This window comes from Diceros bicornis, chromosome X (assembly GCF_020826845.1).
Source record: "Diceros bicornis minor isolate mBicDic1 chromosome X, mDicBic1.mat.cur, whole genome shotgun sequence".
Taxonomy (NCBI): domain Eukaryota; kingdom Metazoa; phylum Chordata; class Mammalia; order Perissodactyla; family Rhinocerotidae; genus Diceros; species Diceros bicornis.
In genome coordinates this window covers 123,829,503-123,856,415 of record NC_080781.1, presented here as the reverse complement: position 1 = coordinate 123,856,415, position 26,913 = coordinate 123,829,503, and the positions used below count along the sequence as shown (strand labels likewise).

Below are 26,913 nucleotides of genomic sequence, written 5' to 3'. Positions count from 1 at the left end.
GAGTCAAGAGCTACCCCCTTAGTAATGTGCTCTCTGTTCCCCTTGAAAAACGATTGCAACATGAAGCTCCAGAGGCAATGACATATGGGGAAAATATGTGCTTCTAAAGCCAGAGGAAAGCATGTCAAAAAAGAAAAACAGACATGAAGTAACTGACCTAATTAAAGGAGAAAAGTATACTTACAGCAGGGAAACAAATATATCTGAAACAGGGAATCCAACTGGAGGGGAGGGGATGCTGTAAGAAGGCTCAGGGCACTAAAGTGAATTTTTGTTACCTATCTAAATGAAACCAGAAGATGAAATAGGCATTGCCCTTGAATTACGGCTCCATGAAGGTTCTACTTAAGTGTACACTGAACCTTGAGACACGAAGATTCATTCCCTAGCACTGCCACACACTAATGAAAGCTCTGAGACAAATATTTATACTTTGTCACGCGGGATACCAAGATGCCTCCCTACCAACCACAGAAAACAGAAGAAGAAAGAAAAACGGGAGCTCGGGAGGATGGAACAAAGCAGCAAGTAGGAACTACATCATCAGAACTCCCTGTTTAGGCTCTGGGCGGGAGTCCTCGTGGTGTTTCAGAGTGATTTACTGACGGCCTGCAGTGTGGGCAGCGGGAATATCGCTGCTTGTGAAACGGAGTTAAGTAGCTGAAGCTGAAGGTTCTCAACCGCTAAGTGAGCATATACTTATGGTAAAATGTACAAACAATAGGACAATACCACGAATAAAACCTCAAAGAAAGGATTACTTACATTTGTCCATGTGCCTTCTAGTTCTTGTCCATATGTACGTACCACTTTACAGGGTGATAATCACAGCACATATACAATTTTGCATCCTGAATTTTTTAGTAGGGCTGTATTATACAAATTCTTTCACATTGCTCCACAAGCATCAAAATTATACTTTTGAACAGAATCGTGGAATTCCACTGCAGAGATGTATAATTACTTTACAAAAAATATTTGTTGAATAAATGAACCATTTCTCTAATGTTGGACATTTCAATTCCTTCTAATTTTTTGTCCTTATAAATGACACTGTGATGAACACCCGTAACACATAGCTTTTTTTCTTCTTTTTTTAGAACAATTCGTTTCTTAGAACATATTTCCCAAAATAGGATGACTGGATCAAGGGGTACCAATCTTTGTGACTTTTGCCATGTATTGCCAAATAATGTTCCAAAAGGCTTTTTACCAACTTACAATGCTACCAGCAATGAGTAAGTGTTTATCAGTTTCAAGGTAACCATATCAGCATCGGGTTTTTTTTTTGGTTTTTGTTGATTTAATAGGTGAAAAATGTACCCTGTTGCTGTTTGAATATGCTTGTCTTTGCATACCAGTGAGGCTGAATGTTTTTCCACGCATTTACTTACTTTGTGATATAACATGAACACCTTTTAATGGTCCAACTACTGAAGAATTCATTCAGCCAACAGTTATGGAGTATCTACCAAGTGCCAGGCCTTACAATCTATATGAGTTCTGCGCATAATATGAAAATTAATTATCTTGTCAACGTCACCACAAACTTTCCCTGGTATGTTTTCCTTTTCATTATTTATTTTTTCCAACTTTATTGAGGTATAAATTAACAAAAATTGTATATATTTAAGGTATACAACGTGATGATTTGATATATGTATACACTGTGACATGATTACCACATCGTGTTAATTAACATGTCCATCACCTCAGAGTTACCAATTTTGCGTGTATGGTGAGAATACTTAAGATCTACTCTCACAGTAAACTGTTATATATTTATATCTGTTGATCTCTTCCTTTCTGACTTCTTCTATCATTTTGTATCTTACAAGGTTATCATATATCCATGGATTTGATAATCATCCTCTTTTCTGTGGCCTTATTTATAAGTTTTCTAAGAGTCTCATAAATATATTCTATAATTATAAAATTAAAAGCTCTAATCCATACTTCCTGATTCTTGAGCTTCAACACATCTAGCTTTTTTTACTAGAAGCCCTTAATTTAAAACAAGTTTTAAAATAAAAGTTAGATTTATCTTTTACATGGGCTATGTTGTATTAAAAATAATTGAGTCTTTTTAACTTACCTTGCTGCAACTAGGAGTGAACTCAGATTTATCTATGATGGTTCAACGCAAAATAGCCTGGCTAAGGTCTCGTCTTTCTCAGGCCAAAGAAAAAGATATCTAGAACCATCACTGCATGACTGCTTTTTCTTAGGACTGCTTTAGGGTAGAGTCCCTTTGCTACTCAAAGAGAGCTGGGTCCTCAGCCGAGCAGTGGGATAAGCTGGTGCTTGTTGGAATTGCAGAATCTCAGGCCCTCCCCCACACCTGCTGCATCAGACACTGCATGTTCAAGTTTGAGAAGCACTGGGGTAGACCACAGGATTCCTCCAAACTCTGTTGATGCTCCTTCTCTTAATCAGACACCATCAGAAGGTATCCCTCTCCTGAAATATCTACCCTCGACCCTTTTAATGCACCCCCTTAAAATGAACATCATCGTGCACCTGAATATTAACGAGCTGATATTTTGAGAGAAAGGATGGCCGTAAATTTGTAGCCTCAATTTCATCTAGACCTGGGGTTGCAAACTCACCTGCCTGTAAGAGCCAAGCAGATCTTATAAATGAGTAAAACATTCAGATAATGGCAACTGACCCTGTCCTTAGTGTCAAGGAGTAACAGAGAGTGGTAGAGACTGTGGCACATTTCAGAGTTCACGTTCCATCTAAAGATACAGCAGCTATTTGGCTCCAGCTTAGTGTTGCCCAACTGGAATGCAGGCTCAATGTTGCCAGATCTTCTGATATTTCAAGAGAAGCTGAAAATCTGGACTTCTTCAAAATGTGAAATCTCTCAATTTTTAAATGCTGGCAATTCATTTAAAAATTTAAAAGAACAGCCCTGTGTGCCAGATCCAGCCCACCACTTTGAGCCCTTGGCTCTAGACTGATTATTTCCAAACTCTTTAAGCCTGGGCAACCCATCTGCGTGGATTTTTCATGCTTACTGCCAGTGCACCAAGAAGAGAGGTCACCTCAATAGTAATGGTACAAATCAAATCCCTTATTTTAAAATTTTGTGTTTTGTGAATCTTAAAAACTGCCAAATCAATAATGAAAGCGACCATATGTCAGGGATACAAATATTTCCTAGATGCGAAATACATGTTTAATTAATTAACAATATTGTCACTACTACAGAAACAAGTACATAGAGCACCCAGCTCATGTACGTTGTGTTCAAGTTTTTGTTCCAAATAATTCCATAACTAAAAGGCAGCCAAATGGAATAATTTCGTGTTCCTGAATTATAAAGTTTACCTGTGATAAATGCTGTATTAAACACAGAAGGGGACACATTAAAATTTAAAAAAACAAAATATCCTCACGTGGAAATCGCAAAGTCCATTTTCCTAAACTGTTCAATTATTCCAAACAAACTTTAGAAAAATGGAGTGTGAAATACACAGCTTACATCTGTTTTCATGCGGGGGCCATCTGGGTCCCAGGCACAGCTGTATCCCCAGCAATTAGCGCATACTTTATTATTTGCACGTGCTTAAATGGAGGTGGCATACATCACAGGCTCCAAGAGCAGACTGGAGACAGGGATTCTGAATTGCACCCATCAACCCATACTGGTCTGCTCAATACTGGGCAATTTAATTAAAAAAGGAAAAACCAATTTTCAGTTTCCTCATCTGCAAAAGGGAAAATAATCTAGGGATGTCCTACACTTGAAGAATAGCAGACCAAATGTATTATTCTTTTTGTTTTGCTCACTCCTACATTCCTGGCCTGGGACATAGTAGGGGTGAATGAACGAATGAATGAATGAATAAAAGAAAGGAATAAAGACCACAAGATACAATTGCATCATGACTGTTGTTTACATCAATTCTATAGATTTCTGTCACAGGGAAACAGAATTTAACAGATTCTATTTAATTGACTCACCTGAGAAACTCATTGCTCTACAAGAAAACCCAATGATGCTAAGTTTTGGTCAAATTAAAGATATCATTGAGGTATTCTTAATATCACAAAACCATTTCAAATATGTGTTCAAAAAACTTCAATTAAAATGTTCCATCTTAAGAATACAGTCTTGTGCACATAGTTTCTATTGAAGTTTTCTAGCAACGACGTTTGTCAAAGCTGCAGATTGCTGTGGAATTACTAAGGGCAAAGAATGCATGTGACTGGCCAAGTTTCACCTATCGGCATTTCCAATTAAGGCAATGGGAGGACATTTTACCCTTCTGTATCTCGCCTTAAACAATCTAGTCTCTGTTTCTGTGGAAAAATCGAAATGAGAGCTGTGAAAGGGCCCAGAGTGAAAATCTCTACTCTTTAGACAGAGCACTGTGCCATCCAACTGTGCCCTAGGGTTCCTCAGAGGGGAGCGAGTCACAGGCTCCCACTTGAGCCAAAGCAATTCCGCTTTGGTCTGCTCTAGTGGGGTTAGACCTAAGATTTTATTGGAAGACAGGTTTCTATCGTTAAAAAAAAAAGTTTGAAAACAACCATTTTAGGTAAAGGCTGACAGCTACGTCACGGCTTAGACCCGAAGACGGAAGAGCCGCTCTCTGGCAGCTGAGAGAAACTGCTGAAGCTTTTGTCCCTGGGCCAGTTTAAGCTCCAGGCCCTGGGAAGGACTTCCGACTACCACCATAATGGATAAGACTGATAAAATTCAGACTAAACACTTCTAAAAACCTGTCCTACTCTTTTACTCTTTAAGGTTTAATATATTTAGGTATTTGAATATATAGTTCTTAAAATGTGTGAAGAATTCTGCAGCAAGCAGACGTAACAAATGCAATTATCCTCACCTAGTGAGCATCTACCCTACCAGAACTAAAAAGACCTACACTGAATGTGGGACTGTGTGTGGAGGCAGGGCAGGGTGGAGGGGAAGGCAAAAATGTAGCAACCTTTTGGTGGATGAAACTGGAAATCCTGACTGGTCTGGTGCTGGCAAATGTTACATCCTCTGTTGCAAATACGTGGAGACTGGGGCACAGAAAGCAGAAAGACTGGGGCCCCTTACCTTGTACCTGGGTGAGATTCCCTCCTTTCATTATTTTCAAAGGCAAGTGTCCCGTCTCTCAAAGAGAGAAGTGAGTAACCCTGAATGATCACCAGTACCCATAGCCCCTGTGGCTAAATGAAGAGGACAGAGGACGCCTACCCACTGTATGTTAAATGAAAGGGCTGGTCAATCTGGCTGCTTGCGCTAATGCAGCAATGCTTTGAACTTGAGTACTAATCTGAAAACACCTTGTTGGCCCACCTTAATGTAACCCAATGGAAGTCCTCTTCGGTGTTCCCATCACCAGATTTTGCAGTGGCAGTCCCACACCTTGGCTCCTTCCCCCCCAACCCCAGGCATAAAGATTGCTGACAGCTGATTGGTTAGCCCCACCTTCTCACGGTTGTCAGCAGCAGTCTCCTCCCTCCATCCCAGCATTTGCTCCATGGAGCTTTCCTGCGCCCTACTGTTCATGCTGTGACATGAGCAGATCTTTATTTTCAAGCAGACCTTCTAATAGTTCTGTTGTGCTTGGCATATTCACTTTTCATGCCCTCAGATTAAAAGCAAATGAGATTTTTTTCCTTTGAAACGGCATCCCCCAGAGAGCTAATATTTAGGGTAAGCAGTGATATTAGTTGGGTCAATTAAAAGGAACCCTCCTAAACCTACTGTACAAATAAAGCTCTTCGTACAATTTCAACCCTAACACCACAAATTGGAAGGCTGGAGATCAGCCTAAGAATTTGTGGCAATTAGTAAGACTTACCTCACACTGGATGTGTGGCGAATGGGATGTATTTTGCAAGGGCTGGATACAGTTGACAGCAACTTCCAACGTGCCTAAGTCAGAAAAAAATGAGAATCAAGAGGCAGAGTTACCTTTTCAGAAGAAAAGTTAGAAATTCTAAGGAAAAAAACAGTCAACTTCCTGTGAAATGGCTCATGGTAACACATTCTACTTTGTATTTACAACCTTTAAAGTTAAAGGAAAACTGCCAAGATGTTCTGCATATTTCCCCAAATGTCTGTTTATCATATAACATTCGCCCCGGCAGTGGATCTGGCCCCTCATTATCAAGCTGTATTAACTGGAACACTCAGCATTGTTAGTGGAGTGAGCTCATGGCCTATTTCGGTTTTAAATTAACATTTGGCAATCACCCGGGTAATCAAAACAAATGACTCAGTCGTTTAGAATAGATTTATTAGTTGAGCCTTTTTTTCCCCTCTTCTAACATCTTTAGAATATTTTGCCACAGGAGGGCTCAGATCCAGACAGAATGTGGAGCACAAGTCACCAGAGGAATATTTAGAGGTGTTGCCATGGAGATGAGGTGCCTTGTGACCGCTGAAGTTATCTCCAATCAACAACAGGATTAGCATGCAGGCTGGCTGGGCAGGTTCATCCTGGTGCGGATGGTTCTGCATCACTAGGAAACAGGTGTGCCCTGTGTGTTTCCCATCACCGACAAAGACAGTACACCCCGACATGCTGCTCTCCTCGCGCGCCCACGAGGCCTCCCCACAGGCACATTCACATCACAGCCTCACCCCCCCCCCATTATTCAGAAAGGACTGGCTGGGGCTAAGGAGAAAGGAAGTGTGATCACTGTATTAGCCCCAAAGTGTGAGATCCTGAAACTCACACCAAAAGCACTTTCATATCAACTGTGAAATGCACACGAACAAACGAAATCTGAGGGAAAGACTGCTCGCTGAGAGGAGGGGCCCCCTTTGTTCTGTTCGCTGCTCTATCCCCATGCCCAGAACAGTGCCTGGCACACAGGAGGCTCTCAAGAAGTACCTATCGAACGAAACAGGGCAAACGTAAGCCAAGGATTATAACCAGGTCATAACCGTCCCCACCCCCCACCAACCGTTCCTAGGCTGATCAACATACAAGCAGTGGTTAGAGATTTTAAAAAATGTTAATGTACTGGAAAAGAAACAGCTGGTCCAGTTAGTTCACTACACTAATGAGTTCATCTGTTTAGAGAGCCTAATGACAACTGTCATAGCTGAAGACAACTCTTCCAAACTCAAAATGGACAAGTCTGCTGACTACAATGACAGGGTTCTTATCTGCCAGGTCAAAACCTCAGAGGAAGGCGAATTTGTGCCAGGAGCGAAGAGCTAACTTTCAAAAGTAAATGTTTAAAAGTGACTGACTGCAAAAGAACACCTTCTAGTCCTCTTCCCACCTTTACTTAAGCTGAGATAATATTTTCATATTCTATCATATCAATATGTATTATTTGTTTCATGTTATGTCTCTTTGGTCTAACAGGACTTTTAAGTTTCTTGGTGGCAGGGGCAGAAATCGCTTATTTTCTGTCTCCCAGTACTTAGCATGGTATGTATATACCAACGGCTTTGCTCAGTCTCATCTCCCACCACCCACACCCCACTCATATGGAACTCACTGTTTCTAGAAGGTGCCACACCCTTTCATGCAGCTGCGGCGGGAATGCAGCATGGCACAGCTGTTCACAGCAAGGGCGCCAGAGTCAGACTGCCTGGCTTCAAACACTGGCCCTGCCTCATATCAGCCTCATAATGGTCACCCACCTCACAGAGAGGCTGCAAGGGGGCAAGAGGGCAGTGCCTGTAAGCCCTTACCCGTGCCTCACACGTAAAAGGTACTCACTGAAAAGTAGACCTATATTTATCACTATGATTATAGCAGTCTCACGGTAAACATGTTATCAAACTTGGATAACGATTTCATATGCTGCCACAAACGCTTGCCACCAAATATACTCCTCTACAGACTCAATCCAACTGAAACTTCAAACCTGAATCTATCACACTCTAGCCTTAATATACTATTTCATTTTACTCACCCTTCCAGAATCGATTTTTGCTGGAGATAGATTTGATACATAGTGGGCTCTCCTTGAGGGAATCCAGTTCTCTACTTAAAGAACCAGAATAGCTTCCTCCCTAAGACCCCGACTGGGCCAGTACCTTCCTGCCTCCTCTCTGTCTGCTCCCCACCTCTACAAGTTCAGGCTTTGAGAGGCCCCTTGACGGGGCAGGGGGGGTGGGGGGGGTGGACAGAGAACTTGCCTTTTAGTCACCAAGACCCTGAGCTCTCCGTTTCAGAGAAGTCCTTGCACGCCATGTTCCCTGACACCCTCCAGAGGGCAGAAGAAAGAAAGGCCCAAAGGCTGAGCAGCCAGAGCTCTCACTTTGGGGTCCAACTTGGGATCCTGCCAGAGGTGTCTTCAGTTCCATAGGTCACGGTTTCACCATTAAGAACCAGACCACAAAGAACGATAAAAATGTACAGTGAGATTTTAACAGCACTTGTATTTCCATTTCACTTTATCATCTGTGCCAGTGTGTCCCACTTAACATTTAGTTGGAGTTGGGAGGATGAAAACATGGCAGGTAAAGTCATGTATCCTTTTCAATCTGCAGTGTGTAACTGTGGCTTTAATCAGACATAATACAAATTGTGTTGACAATACTGCACAAGTCAAAGAATAAACACAGAACAGCAGCCAAACACACTGGGTAAAATGTGATGACAACAAAGTAATCCAAAATAAAACCCAAACACTTTAGGGTCAGTCAGGCTTTAAAAGAAATCATGCTAATCTTGTCCCACCCTGACAGAATTAATAAGTGAAATTAGATAAACCATTTACATTATTCCAGAAGAAGCCAGTAGCTATGTTCCAGTGACATTTAACATACACAGTCATTCTCCTTCAGGTTTAACAGCAGTATTGTGGTCACAGACACTGGCGACCCTATCACTATTGACAGCCAAGCTTAAACGATCCCCAAATCACCAATCAATCAGGTGAATTATGTGGAAAAATAAAATCCAGAGACAGCAGCTGTTTGAACGAACCTAAAAGACCAGTTGAATCAATCAAAATGAATGAGCCCCACAGATTCGTCGTCTCCTCTAAATTTTCTGAATGTGATTGCCATGATAACCGTTTCTTAATCATGTCCTTCAGAATATTCTCTCCCACCTAAGACACCAAATGGCGCTGAGCCCCAAATATCTTCTTAATTAGGTACACTTGTGATGGTAACAGACCGCTCAGACTTCTCATTTATCCTACTTTCGTACTTTTATTCAAATGCTTACGCTACTGTGGCAGTCAGAAACACTAGTATATGCACTATTCAAAACACATGTAAATGTTACCATAAAACCCAATAAGAAATACAAATGAGATGGCCACTGGCTCACTTCCTTCAGCAGAAGAACTGATAAACTGGCTCTTATTCAGCAAAATAACTTATTGGTATAAATAAATGGTACAGATGTAAGACACTTCATTTTTAATAATTTCACCATAATCAAGATCTGCAATATAATCAAATATTTAACAATATATTAACTTAATACATAAAAACAAAAAGATATGTTATAGAAATACAATAAAGTCTAATTTTGTGTTCTTATATTAAGATTTAGTATCAAGTATTATCACCAGATATACTCTATACTATGTCTGGAAGATCATTTATTCCATGCAAGTTTCTATGTTTAATTTTATATAATATAATCATAACGTTCTTTACAATTTAAAGACAAAGGTTTTATCCTTATTCAGTTTGGGAAAAGATAGGCTATATTTTTAAAAGATATCTACTAGATATATTACACATTTAAAGTTGTGATCTGTCTAGATTTTTCCCTAGATTTTTACAGTTCCTTCAGAAATCCAAAAAGTACACAGTTTTACCAAAGTTAGAATGGTGAGCCATTTTTAAACCTTGCATTGGAAGATATATAACCTTTTAAAATACTGAATTTGCTTCCATAGATTTCCAAGCTAGTAAACAACAAGTGTCTTTCCTTCTGGATATGGCACAACCTAGGAACTAACAAAAGGTGGAGAGGTGAGCGATGCTCCCATCGTGCCCCAAATAAACACTAAGGAGCTCTTTCGATGAGCCATTTCTGGATGCAAATTTAAAGAATTTTTTGGTCATAAAGGGGGGGTAAGAAATAAAAATATATCTGTTTATATTTTGACTGAAGTATTAAAACATTAAGAATACTTTTGCAAGAAAAGCAAAAATAAAGTGAGACTACATCATACTAAAAAGTTTCTGCATAGCAAAGGAAACCAACAAAATGAAAAGGCAACCTGCAGAATACAAGAAAATATTTGCAAATCATATATCTGATAAGGGGTTAATATCCAAAATATATGAAGAACTCATACAACTCAATAGCAAGAGAACAAACAATCCAATTAAAAATGGCCAGAAGATCTGAATAGACATTTTTCCAAAGAAGACATACAGATGGCCAACAGGCACATGAAAACATGCTCAACAGCACTAATCATCAGGGAAACGCAAATCAAAACCACAATGAGATACCACCTCACACCTGCCAGAATGGCTATTATCAAAAAGACAAGACATAACAAGTGCTGGTGAGGACGTGGAGAAAAGGTAATCCTCGTGCACTGTTGGTGGGATTGTAAATTGGTATAGCCACTATGGGAAACAGTACAGAGGTTCCTCAAAAAATTAAAAATAGAACTACCATATGATCCAGTTAAGTTCACTTCTGGGTATTTATCTGAAGACAACGAAAATACTAACTGGAAAAAATATATACACCCCCATGTTCATTGCAGCATTATTTACAATAGTCAAGATATGGATGAATAGATAAAGAAAATGTGCTATATATATACAATGGAGTATTATTCAGCCATAAAAATAATGAAATCTTGTCATTTGTGACAACATGGATGGACCTCAAGGGCATTATGCTAAGTGAAATAAGTCAGACAGAGAAAGACAAATACCATATGATCTCTCTTCCATGTGGAATCTAAAAAAAACAAGCTCGCAGATACAGAGAACAGACTGGTGGTTGCCAGAGGTGGGGGTTGGGAGAAATGGGTGAAGGGAGTCAAAAGCTCAAAAAAAAAAGACTATAGTTATTTTTCCATGTATATTGTTGCATAATTGCTGGTTAATGAGCTTTATGATAAAGAAGAAAAGTAGAAAAATGAAAAAAAAATGAAATATTAAGAATACCTAAGAATAAAAAAGCCATCAATAACAGAATAGAGGAAACTAAAATTATCAGGCATTAGGAAAAAATGAGAACAACGCAAAAAAACAAACCAAATGGCAAAATCTAAGCAAGAAAAATGGAGCAGCAAATATTTGCTAAAGTCAAAAGGTAAAACCTTGAAATTCTTGTCCTTTGCCCTAATGTTCAATGATATTTTTGTTTTGTTTTAAAAATACAGAGATTGATGTCCTTTCAATGACTATTACAACAGCTCCCAAATAAAACAAATGATAAAATAAAAATTCACTTAATTGACTGATAGACTTGAATTAGTCATTGCCAAGTTTACAACTTTCCCATAACTCCAAGCATTCTTTCGTTAAGAGAAACAGGATTTTTTTCCCCTGCCATGATGACTGTGGGTAGCTTTCTGGGTGACTACAATTCCGTATTTTTATATAACTCACTGGGGAATATCCGTTCCCGAAATTAGAACTCCTAAATCAAAGCAACAAGGGACAAAGAAAGAGTACATATCCATAAAATGCGACAATTCTGACAGATGCATCTAGAGAGCACCAGCTGTCCCAGAAGTCTGAGAGGAACTCCTGAGCCAAAGACATTCTAATACTGCCCTCACTCCCACAACCATCACCAAATCCTGTCCATTTGGCCTGCAAAAGAGCTTTCATACCTTTTCTTCCTTATAATCTCATTTCAACAATCCTAATTTGGCCCATTATCACTTCACGCCTAGACTATCTCACCAGACTTCTTAACTATGGACATGCTCCCTTCTTCACATAGCTGCCAGAATAATCTTTCAAATGTATCACTCCCTTTCCCCCAAACCTTCCTCCATTGTAATCTAAAGGCCAAAATTCTAGCATGAAATTCAAGGCCTTCTAATCAGACTCAAACCCACGTTTCACCTTCCCCCATACTCAATTCTGGCTTTGGCTGACTCCCTGCCTCTGAGGTTTGTCACCACTGGAGAATACAGGTACTTCAGCTCATGCCACCCTCCCCTAAACCAGTGATTCTCAAATTGGCTGCACCCGGGGAGCCACAGCTACTAGTGACATCTGGATGTACCCCCTCAACCCCCCCACCAAGTTCCCCCAGATGAATCTAATGTACAGCCAAGTTTGAGAACCACTGCCCCAAATTCCCATGGCCCGCAGTTGTCAAAGTTTAGTGGGCATCAGAATCTCCCAGGGAGAAGAGGTTGTTAAAACACAAAGTGTTGAGCCCCATCCCCAGAGTTTCTGGTTCAGCAGGTCTGTGGTGAGGCCCATGAGTTTGCATTTCCAACAAGCTCCCAGGTGATTCTGATGCTGCTGGTCCAAGGACCTCACTTTGAGAAATACTGGTCTATAGCTGTAATTAGTATAACTGTATGTACCATATATGTATAATAGTAACTATCATAGGTACCCTTCATTTGGCAGAAGAGAACGTACTATCGTGTGGAATCTCTATTATTGCCTTGTACTGTTAACTTTTTAACACATTTGTTTATGAACCAACCCACAGAATGTCTGACAGATTATATAGTCCGATTCCCTTTTCATAAACTGAGACCCCAAGAGGGGAAGTGATGTGCCCAAGGGATCAGATGGTTATTGGCAGAACTTGGGCTAGGATTCAAAACTCCTGACTCTCTCCTCCTCCCCCTTAGTTTAGTACTCTTTCCACCACATCCTTAATGCATCTCTAACAGCTTCTCTAAGTAGAATGGACATTCCTTGCTTGAAGAGATCACTTGTACTTTTAATATTCCCCTCAGCATCTAGCAGGCCTAGCAAAGCGCCTTGCACATAGAGTAAGTACGCAATAAACATTTGCTGATTTCATTTTATGAAGTACTCAGCCTCATACTTTATAAGCTGGGTTTGGCACTCCATGAACTGTTTCCTTAAGTGCTGGCAATTGGGCAGCCCTGCTCCAATCAATTAGCCATAGAGGAAATTCTTTACATCAGCACACATGCTGCCTGTATCTGCTGTAGGGACAATAATAAACACACAAAGAAAAATTACAGGGGTTTTAAAAGTGGAAGGAGTGATATGCTGACACAATTCAACTTTTAAGTTGTGTGTCAGAAAATGTTTACAAAGTACCCTAAGTCCCATTTTATACCTAACAAACCAGTACAGCAGTGAAAACCTGGCAGTTAGGGAAGTCTAAAGCACATTGCTCTGGTAGTTTGAATACTTACGGCAACGGTCCCCCAACTTTTTTGTGCTGAAGCCCTCCCTCCCTGTCCCTTAACAGAAAATTCACAGGTAACTGAATTAAGGGTAGAGAGAAGATGGAGGGGAAGGGAGACGAAGAGGGGCCAAAGGGTGGTGAGAAGCAGTTGGGTGAGGAGCAAGGGACAAGAAGATGTCACAGACCTGCCCTGCATGCTATTGCCACTGCATCTCCCGGGGCCTTCCAGCAGCCTGACTGGGAGGAGCATGACCATGCAAGGCCTCATGGCTGACTGAGCCTATCTACACCGTGATGCAAATACATTATGATTTGGTCAGACCATTACTTTTGCTCTCTCTACAATGGACAGAAACTGCTGTACAATCAAGTCAGCTGCAGAACTTGGTATCAATTGTGAAGGTGACCACAAGGAATGCATTGGCTGTGCCACTATTTGGTTCACCACCGGCACAGAGTAGCCGTGATCTTGGCAATGGAACTAGAATCCCCAGCCTCCATCGTGGATTGTGACTCAAGGGAGAGGTTATTTCTGTCCCCTCTCTTTCCTCTTCCCCCTGTTATGATCTGCCGCCTCTAACAGAGGTAGGACCTCATGTATAGTCACTCAAACAAGCAGTGAAATCAAGAAAAAAATACGTAAAAGTTTGTCTAACAACAGGTGTAACAATGAGTATACATAACAGATCCACACATAAAAAATTACTTCTGATATACAAAAGAAATTTTAATAAGTTAAATAAATGAACTCTATAACCAACTCCCCCTTTTATTAGTATTTTTTCAGGTAACTGTACGAAGTTTTTCACCCTGAGTCTAGCCACAGACCTGGTGGACACATTGCATGAACAACCACACCCCCAAGAGATCCATCCCATGCGTGAGCTCCCTCATTTATGTTCTAAGCCTTGATGCCTTGTCAGTTTTTTCTCTTTCAGCGACTTTAACATCACCTGACTTTAACATGTTTGCTTGTCTCAGTCTCAATGTGCCTCTCAGACCAGATCCCCGCTTTGCTTACCACGGCCTAAGAAAGAATGTTCTATTTTCAAAGCCAACTCAAGAAAGAAACACATACTTGTACTTAATCATAATAAACACCCAGTTCTAATATAGAAACCATTTACACTAAGACCTTAAAAACCCTAATCTTTTCACACGGGTTTACCGTAGAGCTGGCTACAATGAGTAATTGTATGAAGGATTGCTTTTTTTTAATTAATAGATTTTTTTAGGGGCTGGCCTGGTGGCGGAGTGGTTAAGTGCGCACCCTCTGCTTCGGTGGCCCAAGGATTCACGGGTTCGGATCCCGGGCGTGCACCGACATACCGCTTATCAAGCCATGCTGTGGCGGTGTCCCATATAAAGTAGAGGAAGATGGGCACGGATGTTAGCTCAGGGCCAATCCTCCTCAGCAAAAAGAGGAAGATTGGCATCAGATGTTAGCTCAAGGCTGATCATCCTCACACACACACAGAAAAAGATTTTTTTAGTAGCTTAAAGTTTACAGAAAAATTGAGCAGAAAGTAATTGCCATATACTTCCTCAAAACCCCTCCCCATTTCCTCTATTATTAACATCTTGTATCACTATAGTACATTTATTAAAATTGATAAGCCAATATTGATATATTATTAACTAAAGTCCATAGTTTACATTAGGGTTCACTCTTTGTGTTGTGCATTCTATAGATTTTGACAAATGCTAAAGGCTTTTTAAAAAAATCCTTTACAGTACATTCTGAGGAGCAATAAATCACCTTCAATACAATTTTAATCGCTTTAGTTTTGTAAAAGGAAGTTTCATAGGAATATTATAATGTAAATCATTCATTTCTTTTTAATGATTCACGGTTTCAAAGACTGCGTATAACACAGCCCTGCAAACATATTCAACTTTTGATTATCTGAAAACCAATCGTTCACAACTCTCAAACCTCTAGCACGGCTCCAAACCTGAAAGGAGTTGGAAGAAATTACTGGACCACAAAACAGAATGTAAGAAAAAGAGCCTCCAAGAAGACATCTAACATGTGGGAATTAGTCAGCCCGCTGATGACTCGGTCTGGAGATGTATATAAAAACAGTTTCATCGTGAGAAAGCAGAGCAGTGTAAGAGAAGCAGCATCAGAAGAAAAGAAAAGAGTACAGGAGGAAGAAAATCGAGCAAGGAAGACAGGAGAGGGCAGAAACAGCAGAAGTCAGGAGTGGCAGATGGAGACTAGACGCAGGACAGAGTGACAGCAATGGCACGGAGAGCCAGCCAGACATAAAAGAACAGTGCCATGAATTTTTTTGAGGGAGTGAGTGAGGAAGGGAAAACTTTGTCTCAATACTATAGCCCTTAAATTGCCTAATTATTCATTCAATTGGATATATCAATGGGAAAGTAACATTTAGCATATTAAAAGCTTGACTTGCACGTAAGTGTGTAAAGATGGTACACCTTCCAACCACAGAAAGATCTCTCTGAAACCTGTTTCAAATCTTTTGGAAGGTTCCAGGGACAGGGTTATTCCTGTGTAATGATTATACACATACACTAGCTGGAGCTATAGAGACATAACAGACGTAAAATATTTATTCTCATTCTTTCATTTTTACTTTATGCATAAGTGTGAAGCAACACTCAAATTATTTTATTTGTCCTGTTCTTGGGGGACTTGACATCTCACCAGAACTACTTCAGAAGAACACACACCACTTTTCCATTTATCAGAATTGTTTCTCTCTGGCTGTAATTTCTTTTCGATCAAGTATGTAATGAGGCTATTCAATAAGGATGCTGTAGTTTACTTGCAGGCAAAATTCTTAAGTACTCATCTTTAGGCAATCAGGAAAAGGTTCTAGGAAATCACACCTGGAGTCTCCCTGCAATAATATTTCATCTTAAAAAGAAAAGAAAATTGCGTTTTAGATATACACCTGGTCTTTGGAGAGAGAAGGATCTACAAAGTTTCATATCTGAGTTTAGAAAGTGGTTCTCCCACAAAAGCAGATCATGGCGGCCTGGGGATGGGGGCAGAGGGAAGAACGTACTGCAAGAGGGGCACGAGGAAACTTTGGGGGAGTGATCAAAATCTTCTATATCTGATTGTGGCAGTGGTTTCACGGGTATATACACCTGCAAAAACTCATCAAACTGTATGCCTTAAGTGGATGCAGTTTATTATACATGAATGATATTCAATAAAGTTGATATCAAATTATCTTGATAATCATTCCACAATGTATATGTATATCAAATCATCACATTGTACTCTTTAAATATATACAATTATATTTGTTAATTATTCCTTAATAAAGTGAGGGAAAAAGTGGATATTAAAAAAGTGGCTCTAACAAGGGCCGACTGCTTTATCTATAGTTGCAAGTATAAACTTTCGCCTCCTATTAGTTGGCCACTTGGTTTCTTTCCGTAGTGTGGTTAGGTGTGCTTACTACATTGGAAAATTCTTTCCCAGTTCCTTCCTTAAAAAAGGCAGAGCTTCTTGGGGCCTAGAAGGGAAGGGCCTAGGATTTGAACATATGAACTGACGCTGGCATTTGGAGATGCAGAATCTCTGACAAGAAACTTAAAGTGTCTCCTTAGCGTCCAGAAGCTATCTGGCTGAGGATAATATTTTATCATTTTAAGTATTTGAAACTACAATTATTTACAGGGTATTTCTTGGAAACTGTTGAAAACCATAAAAAATTTTAACTCAAATGTCTAAATCCACTCCTATGGCTTAGTGATATAAAAACGTGGAGACTGGGCCGGCCCCGTGGCTTAGCGGTTAAGTGCGCGCGGTCCGCTGCTGGCGGTCCGGGTTCGGATCCTGGGCGCGCACCGACACACTGCTTGTCTGGCCATGCTGAGGCCGCGTCCCACATACAGCAACTAGAAGGATGTGCAGCTATGACACACAACTATCTACTGAGGCTTTGGGGGGAAAAATAAATAAATAAAATTATAAAAAAAAAAACAAAAACGTGGAGACTTCATAATTCGTGTGTGTGTCTGTGTGCACTCTTTAGTCTCTAAGAAACCTGGGGGGACACCTGTTACTTCAGTCCACCTGGCCACCTGAAAGTACAGATGACTGCTTATGTCTCTAGGCAGACGCTAGCAATCAGCTTCACAAACAAGAACGATGTGTAAAACTAGAGCTGGCAGAGTCACTGAAAAACCAATCCTTACTGTCTTCCTAATAAATCACACATTTGAAATCTGACGGGAGTCAAGCAGCCTTATCCATACTCTAAAACCGAAAGCATATGACAAAACTTATTCATCGAGTACAGAAATAGAGTTTTGTACTATCCTCGTCAATAGAACCTTGATGCTAAATCTCTGCGTTCCCAGCTATCACCTCCTTAGTATCGAAGAGTCAATTTAAAACCTCGTGGGGGCCGGCCCCGTGGCTTAGCGGTTAAGTGTGCGCGCTCCGCTGCTGGCGCCCGGGGTTCGGATCCCGGGCACGCACCAACGCACCGCTTCTCCGGCCATGCTGAGGCCGCGTCCCACATACAGCAACTAGAAGGATGTGCAGCTATGACATACAACTATCTACTGGGGCTTTGGGGAAAAATAAATAAATAAAATGAAAAATAAAAATTATAAAAAAAAAAAAAACCTTGTGGATATTACAAACTCTTGTGATCAGGATGTCTATGGAACATTTTATGTCTTGGAATATATATAAGACCCAGAGAATTTTCCCATGGAAAAATAAAATATAAATTCTACAAGCAGTAAAACGCTGACAACGAAGACTTACTTTGATTGTTCTTTTCTTTTTCTAGGTTTCACTGCATTAAAAAAACAGTACACTTGTGTCTTTTATCTGTGAATTTTATACCTATAGTAGCTCAAAAATGAAGTACAGGCAAATCTCAGTGGTTTAAACACAGAGGAAAACCCAATTTCAGGAGAGAACTACAGCGTGGTACCGGACGCTGGGAAGAGCTGGCTGCTCACTGACAGCGCACATATTCATTAGCAGGCAATCACAAGGAACAGAGCAAAACCTACCGACGAACACACCCCTAGGCAAGGGTACAATTTTCTCATTTGTTCAAACAGTAAGCCCTTGGCGATGAGTATCCACATGCATTATTTAACGTAGCTTTAGCATTTGCTGGGGCCCTGGCTATAGAGAAGGGATGATTTTGTGTTCACAGGTTTACATGTATATGCAGCCTATGTAATCTCTGGGTGTATTTTGTTTAACTCTATTCTATCAGTGACATTCTGTATCAAGTGACACCAGCACTTCTCACCCCACTCCTGCTCTGGAGAGCAGCTTCCCTGCCCATCCTCGGCTGAAAAACAGACCTGTCCCGGTCCAGGCTGGGGTAACTGTAATGCTGGCAAATGGGGAGAGGGGAAGACACAACGGCAGATGCACCTAAGATGTGGATACACCGAGAGCCTGGAAAAAGGAAAGTGGGCAGTCAGCTGGATCAAAAAGAGTCATTCTGTCAGTGAAACAGACACACACACACACACAAAGGAGACACAGAGAGAATGATCCACACAGCTATAGAAAGAAACGAAGAGGCGCAGTGAAAGAAAGCGAGGAAAGCTTAAGAACTTATTTTTTTTTAAGAACTTATTTTTTAATAGTGCCAGATTAAAACAATCGTGTTTGTGTGTTTTTAATGATGCCATACTGCCAGCATTTGCTACAATTGGTTGACTTCCTACCTGAGTTTGGAAGCAGATGCAACCTTTAAAATTTCTTTCCCACAGTTTTAACAGACGTCTCATTTTATAAAGGAAAAAAATACTTTCATGCAGGAACAGCTCTATTTGTGGTCTTCCAGGCTAGCATGTGTAAAGACTCTTATAGAGTCATTTTTCATTTCTGTGACTATAGGCATATTCGATATGCCTTGGTACCTGGTACTTGCCCCACGGGCCGGAGGAAATTAAACTGAGGGCTAGATGCACAAAAGAGGTTCCCCACCACTAATGTTCAATTTCAATAAAGCAAATAATATGAAAAATTCCTGCACTGCTCACAACTGTTTTGGTCATTTTCTGAAACTAGGAAATACTTGGCCTTTGTGGTATCCTTTAGTATAGTTAATATACTTCCACCGTGAAAGCTTGCTCTTTTGAGGGACAGGCCAACAAAAAGTTCTTGACTGTGAAGAGTTTTTAATCAGCAAATAAAAACTTAACCTACGTATGGAGGACCTAAAACTTCAAAGTGGAGCTCTGACATTAACATGTTATATGACCTTGGATCCAGGGCTTGACCTCTTTGAGCCTCAGTTTCCTCATCTGTAAAATGAAGGGGGGGGACTGACCGCCCCTTCTAGCACTGAAATTCTATTCCAAGTTGGAGGAGGAGAAATTTTAAGGAGCTCACGTAAGAAGGTCACAGAATAGTTCTCCAACTTCCCGACAGCCTCCCATTTCACTCGTTAGGACCCTGTCTTCTCACTAGAGATGCAGCAATAATTCAGAAAATCTTTTGGTAAAGTTTAAAAAAATAACTTAGACTACATTTATAAGTTGGAGATTTTGCAATGGACTTGAATCCACCATTTAAAAAATCACTGCATTTCAAAAAGAAACACAGTCATGCACGGTATAATGATGTTTTGCTCAACGATGGACCGCGTATACGACAACGGTCCCATAACATTAGTACCCTATAGCCTAGGTGTGTAACAGGCTATACCATCTAGATTTGTGTAAGTACACTCTATGATGTTTGCACAACAACAAAATCACCTAACAACACATTTCTCAGAACGTACCCTGTCGTTAAGTGACGTATGATTGTACAAAATATTGTCACTAATTTCTGAGTGGTGGATTATAACTGATTTTTATTTTCTTCTTTATGCTTTTCTGTATTTTCTGAATTTCTCTACAATGAAAAAGTACTACTCTTACCATTAAAAAGTTAGATTTTTGAAAAGACTAGTGCATTCTTGCAAGTTTTATCAGATCTCTCGAGTGTGCTCTAAAATCATTGGAGGGGTTACAGAATCAGGCTGTATCACAATGCGTGTCTATACCCAGTGGCTGATTACCCAAGTGGCTGATTGCTGTAGCCATAATCAGGACACTATTATTATAATCAGAATCAACGGCTCAGAGTTCTATGTGGAAATCAAAGCACGCATTTTACCTAAATAATATTTCTTTTTTTTTCCCCAGCATCCCGGCCCTTGAGAATCATGGTTAAAATTCCTTTCCAATTTAAAGTAAATGAAATGAAACATGACGTCCTTCCTCTACCCACCCCCCAAAAAAAGCTTGCCAGACAAAATATGATTGCTATTGGGCTTTTAATTTTTCCTCTTTTTATGCTCTAAAACACAACACATCAAAAGTTAAAATAAATCTTTAGCTGTCAAAACAAAACACACCCCCCACATGGAAAACACAAGTATGAATTTGATGACGTTTATTATAAAAACAACTGCCATGCCAAACACAAATGTTTAAATTGTGTAAAAAGACGACAAAATCAAACGCTGTCATTACTAAGTTCTATAGGACAGTCCTAACAAAAGGGAGAAGGGAAGCTGCTGAAAGGATATACACACAGGTAACTTCCAGTTTCACAGTTATCAAAACAGTGTTTGAAAAATTCAACTAAGATAAAAAATGAAGTTCTCCAAAGTGACAATCAATCACAGTCTCAATTTGGGGAGATCTCTAGAACAAATTCCAGGTTGAACTCAATTCTCACCAGTTGAGGAAGGTAGAATAACTCACCTCTCCATTCATTCTCTCCCTGATAAAATCCATCGTCTACTACACATCACCTCTGAAATTACTTTTTATCCAGGACCAATTACTCACCTCTCTGCAGCATGCTCCTCAGCTCACTCCCCTTCCGCAATCCCCAAGCTTTAGAGCAAGCAGCAAGGGACAGTGGCTTAGTCGTGGGACTAAGTTCAAACCTCAGCTCTGTTGCTTATTAATTGTGCAATCTCACACAAGCTACTTAACTAACCTCATCTGTGAAAAGCACACCATACTTACTTTGCAGAGTTGTTGTGAGAATCTAATTACATAATGGATGTCAATTCAACTAGTGTATTTTCTAGAACTATAGTAGGCCTTCAAGTAATGTCGGTTCCCTTTTTCCCCCTACTCCTGGCCGCTTACTCCAAGTATGATCAAATTTAACGTTCATCGTTTTAATTACTCTCAAGCAAGCTCAATGGTATATAGGACATGTAGCAATTTTAATTTTGTTAAGCAAGATTTTGAATGCAGCATGCCACAAGGGACAGTATGACGTTGTGCTCAAAACCACAGACTTCTGAGGAGTAAGACGATCTTAATTTTGATGTCTACTTTCAACCCTGACCAGTTGTGAGAACTAGGGCAAGTTACTTTACCTCTCTGAGCCTGGTTCTTCATTTACACAAGGAAGAGAATTTACAATGTATACAAATGCCTGGCACAGAGTAAATACCATAAATGGCAGTTGTTATTGGTCATTTAATTATTCAGGTCCATATATGGGAACTGGTCACTTTTAAGGCAAGTGAAGGGAGTCCAGCCAACTTAGTCACATCAAGACACTGTTATTGTTCTCTACTCTCCTGAAGTTACATTTTACTGCATTTTGTAGAGGAAATTACATCAGCCTCAGCACCACTGACACTTCGGGTCAGATCATTCTTTGTTGTGGGGGGGCTACCCCGTGCATTGTGGAATGTTTCATTAAGCAGCATTCCTGGCCCCTACCCAGTAGACACCAGTAGTGTGCCTTGCCCCAAGTTGTGACAGCCAAAAATGTCTCCGGACATTGTTCAATGTCCTCTGGGGGGCAAAGTTGCCCCAGTTAAAAACCAGTGGTCTAGCACTCTCCACAAACAGGGGAATTCTCAAAGATCTCAGGAGGTAGCCCTCACGGGGGCAAAGGTTTATTCCAGCTACTCTTTAGTATTATCTCCTCTTCTGGGCTCCACCGCCCATTATTATCCATAATTCAAAGTTGAACATAGAAAAGTAATTTTTTTGGCCCAATTTGCTGTCAGAAGATGCTTTAAGTCATAGGAAGGAATGCTGGCCTGGTCGTCTTCCTCTCATGACTCTATGCCATAATACAAAATGCTGAACTCAAATATCAAGAAATCTGCTGTCCTATTTACTCTACATAAAACTTATCTTTTTAAAAAAGGCCATAGACTTTTTTTTTTTTTGTGAGGAAGATCAGCCCTAAGCTAACATCCATGCTAATCCTCCTCTTTTTGCTGAGGAAGACCAGCTCTGAGCTAACATCTATTGCCAGTCCTCCTCTTTTTTTTCCCCAAAACCCCAGTAGATAGTTGTATGTCATAGCTGCACATCCTTCTAGTTGCTGTATGTGGGATGTGGCCTCAGCATGGCGGGAGAAGCGGTGCGTTGGTGTGCGCCTGGGATCCGAACCCGGGCCTCCAGTAGCGGAGCGCGCACACTTAACTGCTAAGCCACGGGGCCGGCCTGGCCATAGACTTTAAAATGACTTATAAACCATGTTATTACCCCAAATGAAGAAGTTTGTCTTAGTTGGGAAGGTGAGAGAGAATTTACGCAGTGAATAATTCCCTGGAAAGAAATGACTCCACTGTTTGCGGGGGTGAAGCATGTGTGATGTATATAAAGTGATACGTTAATGGCCACAAGACTCTGGACAACTCTTGATTATTCACAACAAATCCACTGTCTATTTTTCATTTTAATAACTGCACCAGAAGGCAGGAGCCATTTCTCACCCACTGTATATCCTGCACCTAACACGGAGCCTCCAACAGAGGCGGTCACTCAGTAAATGTTTGTTGAATAAATGAATGGTCATACACTCTGCTTAATTAAGTACTCTGGTGACAAAAAAAAAAAAGAACCTTTCTTTGCTCTCATCCAACAGCAGCTAAAAGAAAAGATCTTTTAAGAGAAAATAATTACAGTCCACTCTCTTTTACCCCAAATGCAAACAACTGGAAAGTTCAATTAACCAAAAAAATTTTGTAGGCAAAAGTTGAGGAAAGCAGCCAAATAGATAAGGCCTCAAGTTCAAGCGAGCACGAACATTTGTTCAACTCCCACAAGGTTATAAAAGCCAAAGATGCTGGCACCAGAAGGGGAAAAGGGAGAGGTGTGGGGAAGGGAACCCGGAGGTGGAGCACCAGCACAGGAGGCAGGCTCAGAAGGTTAGCTTCCATTCCTTCAACAAACTGGCATTATTTTAAAACGTCAAAACTTTCAGGGCGAGGGTCAATTTCCTACACAAAGGCTTGACTTACAAATGACTTTTCTAATGGATAGCAGCAAAATCTTTAAGAATATTTCAAAAGATATTTGATCATACTTTTGTTAATTTCTGAAATTTCTTCATCTTTTTTCCTCCAGTCCCACAGAGCAAACAACAGGTTCTCAAAAGCCTGGGTGAAAGATACTCCATTTACTCCTTTCATCTGGAGAAGCTTAAGGGCCCCCACCCATCAACACACTTCTTTCTGTAAAAGATTTTACCACTCTCAGCATTCTACTCATAAGAGAAAAACAGACAAATTGTATTTTTATATGTACTATTTTAATTTTTATTTATTTATTTATTTTTTGTGAGGAAGATCAGCCCTGAGCTAACATCCATGCCAACCTTCCTTTTTTTTTTTTGCTGAGGAAGACTGGCCCTGGGCTAACATCTGTGCCCATCTTCCTCCACTTTATACGGGATGTCGCCACAGCATGGCCTGACAAGCAGTGCATCGCTGCACGCCCGGGATCCAAACCCGGGCCGCCAGCAGCTGAGCGCATGCACTTAACCACTATGCCACGGGCCCCTGTATGTACTATTTCTAGATTGCTGCCTGTGTACAGAACAAGTATCACATTAACATTAGAAATGATGCATACAACAGTGTTTATTTAAATGCATTTTTGTCAATCTTTGAGACCAAAAAGCTCTATTTCCAGTTTAGCATTTCCAGTAAACAAATAATTATTCAAACGGTCCATTGAGTTTGATACATATTAAATTAGTTCCAATTAGCTGGTATCATACAAGAGGAATTTTACCAATTTAAATCTTACACAAATTTGCTTAAGTTTCACTCAAAAATCTAGACTTGGTTGAAAAAAACACGTTCCTTCTCCAAAAACTCAATATGGAAATGGTAGCTTAGAATTTCAAAAACCATATATGGTTACAGAATCTATATGGTAGGCTTAGACTATATACTTATTGTGACGTGGTTTGCACAAATCATGGCCCATCTGACCAATTTCCTGTTGCATAAAGATTCTATTTGCTCTTAAAAATGTTAAATAAGCATTTTTAAAGACTGAAGATAAAGACTAGATTAGAACCTTATGTAACCAAAATGGGAAGGCACTTATAGCCTCACCACATTAAAGACCTATGCCTTTTTAACATGTGTTCTTCTTAAGCAAATATGAGCATGAGTTTCCAAAGGCAGAGCTACCATCCCAGAAGCCCTTGCTTCTTCAGTGTAAAGAACCTGGAGAGTTCTGTTCCTGGAGAAGGTGAGCTGGGGAGGGAAACCCTTTGGAAAATTCCAAGCGGCCCATAATTTAAATTTAGGCTTTTCTGCAAATGTTCACGTTTCCAAGGAACAACATAAAATTTACATTAAAACTGTCTTAATCAAGATAACAAAAATATTATTCCTGCTGCTCTATAAACTTGCCATAGATTTGATAACCCAGGGAAGAATTACAGGCAATTACAAAATGATGGCTCCAATTAGGAAAACTGGATCTATTCCAAATTCAAATCAAAGGGGGCTCAGATAATCCCGATGGAATAATTTAAACGAATATAGGGGACTTCCAGCAAAGACACACATTTATTCTATTTCTACCTCTTCTGGAAGCCAAGCAAAATGCTACTACGACGTATCTCTTGCCCTTCAGGAAATTCAAAAACCAAACCTGGAGTCCCCTTAATAAACATTGTTCTCTTCTTTTCCCAAGGGGTCTCCCCGGTACAGGGTTTTTTTGTAAAGGGCAATCAAAACAAACCTGAGAAACTCGCACAGTCCCAAATGCAGAAAATATTACAGCACTGAACACGAGCCACACACAGTCCTCCCTTGCCGATTTTCAAACCTCTACCCAGTCCTGGACGACTGGGAAGAGGCCGCGAGGAACGGAAGAGAAAGAGAAACTTCGAAAGCAGAAACCTCTCTCCCAAGCCTAGAACAGACGGCACCTTGTAGGGATTTCGTGATTTTTGAGACGGAAAGGTCACACCCTGCAGTTTTGAAAATCCACCTTCTAAGGCTCAACCCACGTGATAGAACCTTCCTCTTGCTTCTCTAGGTTCCACGCTGGAGCTGAAATCCCCCACTCTCCCCACCCCCATTCGCCAACCCCTCACCATCCTCTGCGAGAGACGAACCACAGCAGGCCCTCCCCCTCCCTCCTCATTCTCTCTGCACCCCACCCCCACTCCTCCAACCACCGCCCTCCCCCAGCATCCCCGTCGAGTAAACCAGGACGAGCCCCTTCACCTCCGCTCCCTCTCATCCCCAAGCCCCGCCATCCTCGTTGAGCGAACCAAGGAAGGTCCCTCCCTCACTCCCTCCTCAGTCCCCGCCATCCTTGATGAGAAACCAAGGGGAGCCCCCCATTTCATCTTCACTCACTCCCCACAACCCCCGCTAGCTCTCCTTGTTGAGAAAACCAAGGGGTGCCCCCGCCTCGCCCCACCCCCACTGCCCGCCATCCTTGGTGAGAAAACCAAGGGCCCCCCCTTCACTCCCACCCCACTCCCCACCATTCCGCAGAGGAAAACATGGAGAGCCCCATTTTCACTCCCGACCCCCCACCCCTCCCCTCTCCCTCTCCCTCCCCGGTCGCTCCCCATCCCCATCGCCCGCCACCCCAGTGGCGAGAGCCCAGGGGAGGCCGAGGCACGCACCATAGGGGACCCCACGGTCGGCCGTCCCGCAGCCCGCAGCCGGGCGCGCCCCCAAGCCCCCACCCCCGGCCAGGCGGCCGAGGCCCGAGGCCGCAGGTACCCAGCCCCGCAGGCCGGGCAGCTGGGGCGGCGGGGGCCAGCCGGGAGCGGCGGCGGCGGGACAGGAGGGCAGCCGCTCCCCCGGGACGCGGGCCCGGCGGGCGGGAGCACACACGCACGCACACGCGGAGAGAAAGCGGGCTTACTGCCTGGGGATGCTCGCCCGCACAGCTGTCTCGGCGACGGCCGCTGCCTGCACCGAAGCCGAGGCGCGGCGGCGGCGGCGACTGCGGACTGAGCCCCCTCGGCCGGGCGCTGGATGTAGGGCGCGGGAGGGGCGCGAGGGGAGGGGCGCGCGCGGGGGAGGCGGGCAGGGGGAGGGAGCGCGCGGGGGCGGGCGCGGCTGGCCCGGGGCGGGGCGGGGCGCGCGCCAGCCGGGGCTCTGCCCGCGGGGGCTGCGCTGCGGGCCGCGCGCGCGGGAGCCGGCCTGGCGCGGGGCGGGAGCGCCACGCACCCCGCGCGGCCACGTGCCCCCGCTACGGGAGCGGCCCGGCTGCCTGCAAGGCGCGGGCGCGCGGGGAAGCTGGCTGCGAGCGGGCGGTGGCGAGCGCTTCCCCGGAGGGCCGGCTCCCGCCTGGAGGCCGAGAGGAGGGCGGGCTGTGGGCGCCCGCTGCCCCCCTCCCTCGCGTCGCAGCCTTCGAGGCCGGC

General features: G+C 42.1%; 1 protein-coding gene across 4 annotated transcripts in view; it reads right to left on the bottom strand.

Moving 5' to 3' along the window:
* The window catches only part of FHL1 (four and a half LIM domains 1), a 58,369-nt gene extending 31,872 nt beyond the window's left edge, over positions 1-26,497 (bottom strand). For 2 of the 4 annotated variants that reach the window (XM_058536825.1, XM_058536828.1), the window contains exons 1-2: positions 26,412-26,497; positions 5,820-5,893 (exon numbers count right to left, since the gene is read on the bottom strand). The gene's annotated coding sequence lies outside the window, so the exon portion shown is untranslated. Of the gene's footprint in view, positions 1-5,819; positions 5,894-6,699; positions 6,817-15,977; positions 16,139-26,411 lie in introns of those variants that run through there. The other 2 variants (XM_058536827.1, XM_058536826.1) reach the window with 2 other exon arrangements.
* Between the last annotated feature and the right edge of the window lie 416 nt (positions 26,498-26,913).